The sequence below is a fragment of the Ambystoma mexicanum genome, chromosome 2p (genome assembly GCF_040938575.1).
Source record: "Ambystoma mexicanum isolate Mex_15411 chromosome 2p, UKY_AmexF1_1, whole genome shotgun sequence".
NCBI classification, from domain to species: Eukaryota; Metazoa; Chordata; class Amphibia; order Caudata; family Ambystomatidae; genus Ambystoma; species Ambystoma mexicanum.
This window is the reverse complement of record NC_090923.1, coordinates 1,433,795,396-1,433,807,907: the sequence shown is the minus strand read 5'-3', so window position 1 is coordinate 1,433,807,907 and position 12,512 is coordinate 1,433,795,396. Positions and strand designations below refer to the sequence as shown.

General features: G+C 42.2%; 1 protein-coding gene across 3 annotated transcripts in view; it reads right to left on the bottom strand.

Moving 5' to 3' along the window:
* The window catches only part of NOS3 (nitric oxide synthase 3), a 937,759-nt gene that overhangs the window by 631,711 nt on the left and 293,536 nt on the right, over positions 1 to 12,512 (bottom strand). The window lies entirely within an intron of this gene.

Below are 12,512 nucleotides of genomic sequence, written 5' to 3'. Positions count from 1 at the left end.
GGGGAAGAATGAACACAATATGAGACTTAGAACTGATAAGGTAGAAACCAACCCTGGGTTAAGTGAAGGATCTAGAGGATCAAGAAGCCTTGAGCCCGGTCCCAAAGTGGATAGTACCTGAACCACTGCGGAAAGACACCGAGACCCCTTCCCAGAACAGGGAAATCCTTATTGTGATGCCCACCAGCGTAGGCATTGGTCCCTCTGTTTCCCCAATGACAACGTCTCCGCCATGAAAAATCGCCCAGGAACACCAATCCTTCTCCGTTACTATTAGAGAAGATAGTTTCATCAGGCTATGAACCACTAGAGCTGGAGAACTTGGAAACCACTTCTTTTGACCCATCTCCTACCGACAAACCTCACTGTTGTTACTGCAAGGAGGATTTCTTGTGCAGATTTTGTAGTGAGAGTCTCTCGCCTCCTCCACCATCATTGGATAGAGAGACAGAATGACAGACCTTTCTTTTGTGCCACTCAACCAAGAATACCCCAGTTATTAATGCTGAGAATTCAGCCATCCCAATGAAACGTGTCCCCCTGACCCTACACTCTATATTCTAATAGGTGGGGGAAACTCACAATGCCACCTGGCTGGAGGAAATAGCTGTAAAAAGCCCATTTCCACTTGCACCAGTGGGGATTCGGAAATTTAAATATTTGATGCCCAACCCCACAAAGTAGACTCCCGTTACAGACAAAAACCTGTGAAGACCCGACCATGGCTCTCAACTCACACGCATTTGGCGGGTGTCACCCGCCTTGTAAAGGGCTGACTCACCCGCCAAGCCTCCTGCACGCCCATTCATTTCAATGGGCGTCTCACCCGCCAAAAACGAAATCGGATGATTTCACCCGCCTTTGAGTCACAAATGGTTGAGAGCTATGCCCGACAGAAGGGCCATAGAAAAAATGGGAAGAGTAGCAATCCTTTTTTCTATATGGACGATCAGAATACCTATAAAGTTCCATCCTGTTAAGAAAACAGGATGACCTTGGGCCCTATTGGATAGTGGAAGCAACAGGTGCGCTATTCCATCACAGTTGCTCCCGAATGGTTGGAAAATGAATGGCACTGAAAAAAACCAACTGTGTCCATAGGCATAGGGAGAAATACCCCCACACTCAAGTTCCTGTTAATCATCTGGGAGAAGAGATCTGGATCAAGATGGCAGTGATCCCTAACCTTCCCACACAACTACCCATTGGTAAGACAGTTACCCAGTTTCCCCAATGGATGTCTTGGGGTACACAATGGAGCCTGGAATATCATGGCCAAATCCTTGTAAGAGGGTATAATTTGAGAACATCCTCAGCACAAGGAAAGGCACAAGGAAAATACTCTCCTTTTAACATCAGGGATGAGAAGAACTACAGTAACTGTCCACTTATTTGGATTTGGGAGACCCACAAACAAACCATACAGCCGTGCGTGCTGCATAGGGACAACCCAGACTGTAGGGGAAGGGTATGTGATGAATCTTGAGACGTCATCACTACGTTCACAGGGAAATTCTCCCCTCATGTGGCCATGGTGAGGCAGCTGCTACCTTATTCTCACCCTGGCGGCTATATGAGGGAGGATCACATAAGGGGACAACCCTCATGGGAGTGGGGTAGACTTGCCAGATGAGACATGGCATACCCACTCTGTTTCACCTCCTTTTCCTTCCTCTTCACTTATGACCAAGAATCCACCTTCTTCTGCTATTTCCTATGCACTTTCTTCAACCATCCCCTTCCTCATCTCTAAAAAGAACTGGTAGGAGGAAGAACACCACCTACCCTCATGAAGATTACCTTGCAAGTACTGGCACGAGAGAAAAACACAGAGGAATGAGGATTAGCTCCAGGAACCACTTTTAGCATTCTAGTGGTTGCTGTATTCCTATTGGTTCCTTCCCAATAGAAATAGTGGAAGGGAACCAGGAAGTATTGTGAGCCAGGAGGACATGCTGCTGCAACTGTGCAGACCCAGGAAGGGTCAATCATTCCCGCAAGGTACCTGGAGGAAGGAGGCTGCCCTGTTGGAGAAGAGGTGCAGGAGCAGTGTTACCAGTTGCCTCTCAAGAAGCTCCAGGAAAGACTGAACAGCCACCCAGCCCAGAAGGCAAGCTGGGGTCCTGGGTCCACTGCAGGGGGGCAGACCCAGGGAGAATCAGTCTCTCCCCGGAGGAATTGCAAGGAAGCTGATGGCCAGGGACCCCAGCGGCAAGGGGTGATGTGGCCCTTTAGTGTCCTGCAATTGGTAGGACCCCCAGAAGGCAGAGACCAGCTGGGCCGCATGGAAGATGGCTGCTTCCTACTGCAGAGATGAACAGATTCATACGCCGAGCCTGAGGCCGCTGCAACAAGAAGAGAAGCCGGGCGGAGTGCTGCCAAAAAGGTTCTGGGACCCACCATTGCCCAGGGGAAGTCTGGGAGCAAGAGAAGTAGGGCAGAGTGCCGCCAACAAGGGTCCAAGACCCACCATTAACCAGGGGAAGCCCTGCAGCAAGGGAAACTGGGCATAGTGCCACCAACAAAGGTCTGGGACCCACCTTTTCCCAGGGGAACCCTGGGACCGCAGAAATCAAGGTGGAAGGTTGCCAACTACCCCAGGAAGACCGGGCAGTGGAAATCAATGGTCTGGGACCCACAAATATCCCAGGGAGGCCTGTGCAACCAGAATTGAACAAACTGAGAAGGAGAACCCCAGGGCAAGAGCTCCAACCCAGTAGAGAGTGATCTGGGAAATAAAAAGTGTGAGACTGATTCAGAGGAACACACTAGGAGAACGGAAACTCTAGTGTAGGTGTACAAAGAAACATGAAAACGACCCCTTATGGAGCTGCTGCTGGAATACACCAAGGGGAATCTATCACCCTGGGTGTCCACAAGGTAACCCCCTTTGTTTTGCCAAGTTTTTTAGGGGCATTGCAGTCAAATATTGTAAGGGAAGGGAAAACCCTAGACTTCTACACATTCGTAGAACAGTGCAAAGTATTTCTTTGAACTGTCTGCAAACATTCTAGGGGAAGGAAAGACCACCCCTAGGAATATACAAGTCAGTTGCATTGTAACATATTTTGGAGGCTTTATTGACATCTTGAAACCTTTTCTTCCTGTGAGAAGACCCAGGAAGAACTTGCTCTTTTGGAACCTTTGTTGGAACACTGTTTGTAACTTTGTTTAACATTGGAACTGTTGGCTAAAGAAGACCAAAACCCAAAGAACTGTATTTTCTTCTGTTAAGTGTAAGGGACAGAGTTAGGTTAGACGAGACAGTGGACATTTATGTTGGAGTTTTACCATCTTTAGTTTTAGTTTTGGAGATAGGGCAAACCCTCTTAGTGGTTAAGGACAGTCAGGCCTTTCCCAAACCCCTTTTTCTTTAATTGTTGTGTAAATGAAAGTCTTTAGCCCAAACAAATACGCCACCTGTGTCTCGTCTTTCTCCTTCTGCACCCTTACAACATGTATAGATATTGCAAAGCGGCATGAATGTGGCATGTCTTTGGCTTTCATTCACAACACCATCCACTAGCTTCACACCAGGACTATTCTTCAACTACACACCATTGAGCCTGTGCAACTACGTGCATAAACTATACAGCGAAACCCAACAAATACTGCTTCTACTGTTCTATCCCCTGAGACACTATGCTGCTGCACATGTGCAAAGCACTGAGACAAAACTGAAACACTATGATCAGAAAAGATATCTGGCCCTCATGCATGACACCTGATATTATCAACACACACAGTGCCTATTTTCCAGCCATTCCGCCGATGCACTCAGACAATGGTTTCCCTGGAACTTCAGAACCAGGGAGCAGTGTTCTCACAAACAAGTCTAAAGCAGTAGAAGGCAATAGCACTGGAAGATTTGGCTCTACTCATACCATTAAAAAAGCGGAGGTCATCATATGGAAGCAGGTGGTGAGGCATCAATAATGTTTTCCCCACCACCAACATACCTTTATTTTTATATGCTATTGTGATTTTACTGAAAACAGTTGATTGCACTGAAATTGTCTAAGCATAAACACTGAAAAGATAGAGCTACTCTTTTCTCTAAAAAGTAACTAATGAATGAATTACTAGTACGCTCCTAATTTGTTTTGTTGATTTTATTCAACTCTTTGACATTTAAGCATTTACAAAAATAAATAAAACAATGCAGTACAATATTTCCAAGTTTAAAATTCATTTAAAAAGCAGAGAGGAAATACCTTAACATTCCTCTGAATGCATCAAACATCAAATGATCCTTTCACTATCCTGACTCAGCCTGCCGAGATTTATTGTATGTATTTAGTTCAATTGATGCCAGCAGGTAGTCCAAAACAGCAAAAATCTTTGTATCATACCTTGAGGACCTACAGTGGAGTTCTGCACCAACGAGCTTCAGTAAAACCATAGTTTAAAAGACCGGTCTTAAGGATTTGTTTTAGTTGAGGCAATAGAGACACTAATCACAAAAATCTTGAACTTGTACAGGATTATTTCTACCTAGGAGCTTGTTTCAGCCATCTGTTAGCCTTGTTAAAACAACAGGAGAAACTCTTTCAGGATCATGCATCTCGAAGTTTGCCATATCTTCAAACCACTACATGAGGGGAAAAAAATCACTCCTGCTTTACCTTTCACATTAAATGCCATTCCAGAAATATTTTGCTAGGCCTAGCACAAACAGAATGTAAGATCTAGAAAAACGGTTTCAATGCGCCTTCTCCAACTGGGCACTTACCTTACGTTTGGGCTTTGTAGCCTAACCCAAAGAGGCAAGCCCCATATTGTGTGGTCATTCTTAACAATGTTCCCAGTACAATAAGAGATTTATTGAGATAGGATTGTGCTCAGGCCACAATAATATTCAATATAAAAGAAACTAGCGCAGCTGTCAGAGGTCTAGAGGAAGAAAAGATTAGGAGTCCGGATTCCGGAAAACCTATACAATTTATGAAAAAGAAGCAAACCATAATGTATTGGGAACTGCGACCTGCGATCATACATGAAACACAAGAATGATTGGTAGACCCCTGAAAAGAAACTCAAATATTTTATTTGACTTTCCAATTGGGACTACTTCCAATTAGAGCTGTGGATGGTGATGCACATTTGATGTCATTTATAGACGAGGACATATTGTTTCAACAAGAAACACCAAAAAGCAAAAAGATACAGTAGACATGGCATTCCCAAAATGAAGTGCTTTTATTAGACCATAAGCCTGTTGTTAGGGGTAAGGTGACACAAACATCATGATCATAACAGATAGTTAAGCAGCCACCGTGAAGTGGTAATGTTAGTGGCAGGTGACTAACATTAAAGTCAATAATGGTTACTGGTTTAGGACAGGGGATATTAGATTCATAGGAAGATATAGTATGGGGTATTACTCACTGGGGTCAACAAGGACATACACCTGTCGGTAGCGGGCAGCATTCAACCTGTTTTTGAAGGGTGTGATGGGTTATGGGTGATTAGGGGGAGAACAGATTCGGACTCATGGCACACAATATCTTCCAGAGGCCACCAAGGCTCTATTATTGATTATTTTATAATTGTTTTATCATTAATGCACACGCTAAGGACATGTATGTCTGTAATAGAGAAGAAGGTGATCATAATCCCCTACTACTGGCTCTCAGTAGGATATAGAGAAGCCCCTCAGCCAAAATGTGGAGAAGGTGCCCTAACCCCCAATAAGCAGAGGATTCGACGGGAATAGGATTGACCTCCCAACTCTCTATGAACATGGCTTTAAGGCATTTTCTCCACTTATATCAGGTTGTTTAAAAGACACCCAAACAAATACTAAAAGTAAGGAAAACAAAGAAAAAGCCTCAAATTGAAACTTAGCTAAGTGAGTTGGTTTTCTTGATGTTTAGAAGAAGAGACTGTTATGATGACTATGCCAATATCTGGACATCCTTCAATTAATTATATGGTGAATCTGATGGTTGATTGTGTTATGGCTCTTGACTATATGATTGTGCTTGACTGGTTTGATTGTTGCCCTTTTTTTTGTATGCGTGTTCGTTTTCTTTGTTGTGGTGGGGTTTTATTTATTATGTATGGGTTTGTTGAACTGTAGTTCTCGATCTGCTTTTTATTTGTTTCTCTTTACTATGATTTCTGTAATATTGTAGAGAATTGCACTGAATGTATTATACTGTTTATTACTTGTTCTTGAAAATGTAAATAAAAATTGTGGAGCCATGGCATGACAGGTCGGGAGCAAGCACTCTACTCCATGTAGACTCGAACACAATATACGCAAAAATTCTAAACCAAAAACTTGACATCTACAGACAGGGATTCCATACTGAGGATGTCTCAATCCAGCTCCCATATGGAAGTCCTGAAGCTCTATCTCGTAGACGACAAAGTGCCTCAAAAGATAGATATGAGAACCCCAGACATAAGTCTCCCCTAACTCTAAAGGGGGAAAGAGAAAATGAGAAAAAGCCAAAAACCAAAAAAAAAATAGTCAACCGAGAATCCTATTTAGATAAGGATCAAAACACCACACGGAGGGATGAGCAACAAAACCCAGAACGTAACTTGAAAATCCACTACCCAAAAGAGAGAAGTCGGAATAGAAAAGAACAAAGATCAGATAGCAGTTATAAGCGAAACAATGAAAAGGAACACAATCAAAAACCGTATACCTCAAGGGAGAGAAGTCGAGACAGAAAAGAACAGAAATCAGCTAACAGCCAGAAATCAACAAACACAACGGTCCCAAAAACATCAGAGACACAGAAGTGCGCACAAATACAGTTAGACACATCTCGAAACATCAAAAAAGGGCTATGGGCCTGGCTGCCCAAAATGCTCGCAAATCATCGGTCACAATAGCCATCCATGAAAGGAGATCCATCTACATGCGACACATCAAAAGAAAGGCCGACACGACTCACCCTATGTTCCTGGAATACCAGAGGTCACTCCCACCTAACGATGCCAGGTGGCCCTAATTTAGGGGAATATGACATCATCTGCCTGCAGGAAACGTGGCTTCAAACAACCCCAAGATTGGAAGAATATAAAATCACTCTAGTCCCGGCCATCAGAGGAAACAAGGGGCGCCCAACCTCAGGATTGCTGATAGCATGCCGCATTGGAACTAGAATGCAAATTGAGAAAATCTTACTGATAAATCAATTCCTGCTAGCAATTGTAATCTCGGTGCAGGTTCAGAACAACCAAAGTGCGCAATCTAGAAACGTAGTCATAGCTAATGGATACTGGAACCCAGCGGCAAGAACAACAAAAGCATTCATTGATTTGTGCGAGAACCTATTTGTAGCCGCATTGATTGACTATCCTGCAGCAGACATCATTATGTGTGGCGATCTAAACGCCACTTGTAATGAGACAAAAAAATCAGCAACAGCAGCACAACAGGCATCAGCGCATAGAGGGAAAGAATGGCTAAAGTTCTGTGAGCTCCATGGCCTTCATAACCTAGACGTCGCACTTCCAGCATTAGACAGGCCACCTACGTGGGAGCGTCTACCCGCAACAGCCACCATCGACTACATATTTGTATCGCAGTCATTATTACCAATTACTGAAGCATTTACGATACATCGTACGCCCATGAGTGACCATAATCTACTTGAAACAGCCTGGTTCTTATCTAGTAAAACAAACACATATCACAACACTCACATTGAAGCTAATACGCAAGGACTACGATTAAGAATAAAGCCTGCAGAGATCTGCGAAGTAACAAAGAAATACATTGAAAACAAAACCTCAGAGGTTGCTGACGGAATAAATTATCAACCATTACTGATTCCATATATGCATCAAAAACGAGGAAACAGACTAGTCTCCGACCAGAGTTCCAAACACATCTTCAACAAGGAATTAGTGGAGACAAGGCGCAACTACAGAAGAGCAATAAGAGAAATACGTAAGTCCGTGAACACAGACACCACACACGCCATAAATGCTGTAAAGAAAAGGTACAAGGACTGGGTGAAATTTCATCGACACAAATTATACCAAGCGGATGCTGAGAAAATAACTAAAGCTCTCGTCACTAACAATAGCCGAGAATTCTGGTCTCTAATAAAGGACGCCGATAACACGTCGAATAATCAGATCTTAAACAACATCAATCAAGCAACTTGGATAACGCATTTCACCAAAGTTTTCCAATCAGCCTTACTCACACCCGACAAAGAACAACAAGTACCCATAGTCCCTTGGGTTGAATTAGAACAAGAAGAGGACATCGTGAACATCATCACTAAACTAAAAAACTCCAGGGCACCTGGCCCAGATGGGATCTCGAACACTGAGTTAAAAAGTCATCCAAAAGATTGGGCAAAGCTAATGAGTGTCATATTTCAGCGCTGCACAGAAACTCAGTCCATACCTCATTCCTGGACCAAAGCGATAATCATCCCAATCTATAAGAAAGGCAATATGAGTAATCCCGAGAATTTTCGCCCGATTGCACTACTGGATGTAATGGGTAAGGTGTATGCCTCACTCCTAATGGCCAAATTCCAAAAATGGGCAGTGGGAGCCAAGTGCAATGACCCATTTCAATTAGGATTTAAGAAAAGCGCAGGCACAACTTGCAACATCTTATTATGCAGCACGCTAAAAGCAAACGCATTGCAAAACAAGCAACATCTATATGCTGTATACATTGATTTCACTCAAGCCTTTGACCGAGTGGAAAGATCAATACTATGGGACAAATTAAAAGCGTGGCAATGTCCCGATGAGCTACTGGCCCCAATCCAAGCACTACATCGTGACACCTCAATGAAAGTGCGTTTGAATCGTAATGGATTGCTATCAGACGAAATTCATAGCACTCGAGGCGTAAAACAAGGATGCCCGTTAGCTTCTGCACTCTTCTTGACCTACATTGGCGATATTAATTGCATAAACGAAACAACCAGAGCATTTCCGCCAAAGCTGGGGCAAACGAAGATTGGGCACCTTCTGTATGCCGATGATTTAACCATATTCGATCAGACGGAAATAGGTCTGCAGCGAAAACTTGATGCGTTACAAATCTATGCCACAAAAAACCACTTGGAAATAAACACGAGCAAAACCAAAGTCATGATTCTCCAAAACAACGGTAACAAACAAAGAAATAAGTTTAAATGGCATTTGGGTGAAATCAATCTTGAGACCGTTGCGCAATGCAAATACTTAGGAGTACCAATGGACAGCTCTCAAAAGGAAACAGCTATGCAGACAGAACTTTATGCAAAGATTAAGAAACTAGCTGCCCAAGCTAAATTCGTGGATGGCAAATTTGGAAAATTCTCGTTAATACCAACTATCAACTTCTATAAAATGAAAGTGGTACCGTCAATCACGTATGGTGCAGAAGCGATGCCCACCTTGCCAACAGGTTTATGGGCTAAGTTGGAAGCGCTGTTTTGGCGCACAGTACTACATCTTCCACTGTCAGTATCAGGGTCAGCAATCAGGCGTGAGCTGAGTTTACTATCGTTAGAATGTACAGTTCTCTGCAACTCCCTTATGCTGTATAGAAAATGTCTACTTGCACACAATAATGAAGTCTTCAAGCTATTAAAATGTGAAATGAACAGTAGAAAATGTAAAATGCTAAACGACTGGCAAGATAAAAATCAACTAATTATGAAGATCATCGCATGCGAAGAGCAGGAGCTCATAAGCAATCCATGCAAAATACTAAAAAAACTAAAAGACAATGACTGGGCCATGACAATAGATAACGCATCTAAACTGAAACTCACCTCGCATCTCCCTGGTAACACTCTAAAAAGGAATGAGCTACAAAGATATGTCATCCAATGCCCAAGTAAACATACTCGAACCGCTATCCTGCGTGCACGGCTAAACCTGTACAAAACAAGGGAGATACTATACATTCGCGGACAAGTCACAACAAATGGATGCCGCTTTTGCAAAACCAATTCTGACCCTCCAAAAGAAACACTAAGGCACTTAATCATGAGCTGCCCAGCCACAGCTAGTATCAGATTACAATATCTCGTACCTATGGCAGGGTTTGACGTTTTGGCAGAAGAAGCGACATGGTGGGCGCGACTAATAGGAGGAGAAAGAACAACATGGCAAATCGCAATGGCACAAATGGTCCGATACATCGAAAGCAATCTATTAAATGAAAATGACAAGCAATAGACAATCGAACCAGATAAATGGACGTTGTAAAGCATAGACTAACTGCGCGAAGTTAACAACGAACTTAACAACAAAAGAGAGAAAAACTCTGGCAAAGCTTGTGATGACAACGATGTTGATAGAATTCATAGTCCGTATTGTAAAATCTTATTTTTTTTGATCAAACAATAAAAATAAAAAAATAAAAAAAAAAAATAAAGTTTTTAATAAAAGATTTATTTTTAAAAAAGACAGCCAATTGATAGTTAGGAAAAGGCAGGAATATAAAAGGATCTGGCAAATGAGTAAGCAGGAATTAGCACATAAGGCCTGGGAGGATCTACTGAAAAAAAGATGCGGGGCTTTTGGATGATGATGTCCAAGACTGCTAATCATATTGTCAATCATGTCATTGGAATGAATGTGAAAGCTGTGCTTTCCGTGGCACATTTCGCCGCCATTTGTTCTAATGAAATTGTTGATATAGATATAGGAGAGGTTGCGATAAGGGACATTTCTAGTTCGCAAAGATAATCAGGGACCCGCAATTTAAATTTGCCTTTCAAGACATCATAAAGGTAATACAAATGCAGAAATAGACAAAGCTCGAATAGACAAACAAGAAACAATGCTCCAGGCCACGGCTGCCGTATTTATTTTGCTAAATGACCGGTCCAGCTAATGACCAAGGAATGCAACGCTAAGTCCTGTGAAATAGGGAGGTATGAGGCAGAAATGTGGGGGACGAAGCCAGAAAACAAGTTCTTTAGGTTGTTGTTATCACTCCCACAGAGTGCCCCTAAGATAGCGGTTCATCACAAACTAGGTTTAGGTTACATAGAGGATCTTTGCTTTATGGCCCCAAACATGTTATGGGTCATGAGATGGGTGAACACACATGCCCCCTTGTAACGAGACATAATTTTAAATTTATGTTGCAGACACCGGCAAACAAAATTAGGTGAGTCTCCCATTTGAAAGCATCATTTGAGTAATTGAATGCCTCTCACTGGTTTGTAAAGCCTGAAACATTAGATAAAGACTGCAAAGGGAAGATGAATGCTCTCTTACTCAATATACTCCAAGAACTCTGAGAAAATGTGGAACTAGAAGAACCTGCAAATAGGACACAATTCAGAATCTCATCCCCACTGAGATTGGAACCCTATCTAGAATGGTGCCCACGGTTCGGCCACTGTGGTAACTTGGCGTTACTGAGATTCAACCGCATTAAACTAAATATGGTTGTCTGCATTTGAAAGGGATTAGGGATTCAGAGTGATATCTGCTCCTTTTGCCCAATGGAACTGGAATCTCTTCGGCATATTATTTCCTTTTGCCCTGTCTATAAAAAATACACAAGGCAACTATATGACCGATCTTGAGACAAAGGATTTTCCCAATTTAGGCCTGCCTTCTATCATTGTGGCATGATGCAAGACAGCACTATAACTTGGGTATGCAATCAATACACCAAGAGAGCCTTGGCTATTGAAGATAGCCTCCTGAAGGATCTTTTGAGTCTAGAACAAGAGTATTTTAATGGGTAATATTTGTTTTAACCACATTGTATATCAATTTGTGGTGTTTTTAATTACTCGATTAATCAATCAACTCCCATTTTAAGATTCACTATCACTTTCTGGCTATATTGTAGTTGTTTTGTGTAACAAGTGTCTTATTTTAAGATTTTAATTACAAGGGAAAGATGATATACTATTCAAGCTATGTTGTGTTTATTTATTCTATGTTTTGATTGTTGTAACACAATTAAATATACTTGACTTGACTTGGCTAACAGATATCCAGGAAAAAGACAAGGAATCAGGGAGGGCTATCTATATGATTATGGGGGATTGAACGCACAAGAAGAGACTTTGACTCCTTTGCCAATTGGACATCTAGGACACTATTCACACATTATTCATCTGTCTCTCTATATTCTGAGAAAGAAAAACCAAGCTGTTGTTTAAATAACATAATGCACGTTCGGTCATAAAGCTGAGCACCTTACATAAAGATCACAAAACACAAACTTAAGTGAAACAGGGTTTATTTTAACACAAAAGATAGTTTAGCTTCAAAGGGCAAACATTTATTGGGATGGTTTCTTCTCTAGGTCCCTCCCTGGGTTTAAGGTTTTCCCATATACTTGTACTGCATTTTAGGGTTCATAACCTCGGGTTTTAAGGGGTTTCTGCACCCTGCTTCTCCAATGTCATTTCCCGAGTTACCTCTTATTGTCTCTTAGATGAGACCACCTCCAGTCCTCCTTCCACTTTCTGTAGACATCACTCTCTCCCTGCCACAAGCTGTAGGTACAACAAGCTCTTCTTCAATACTCAGGCAGAGCTAACTGTTTGTCTTCCCCA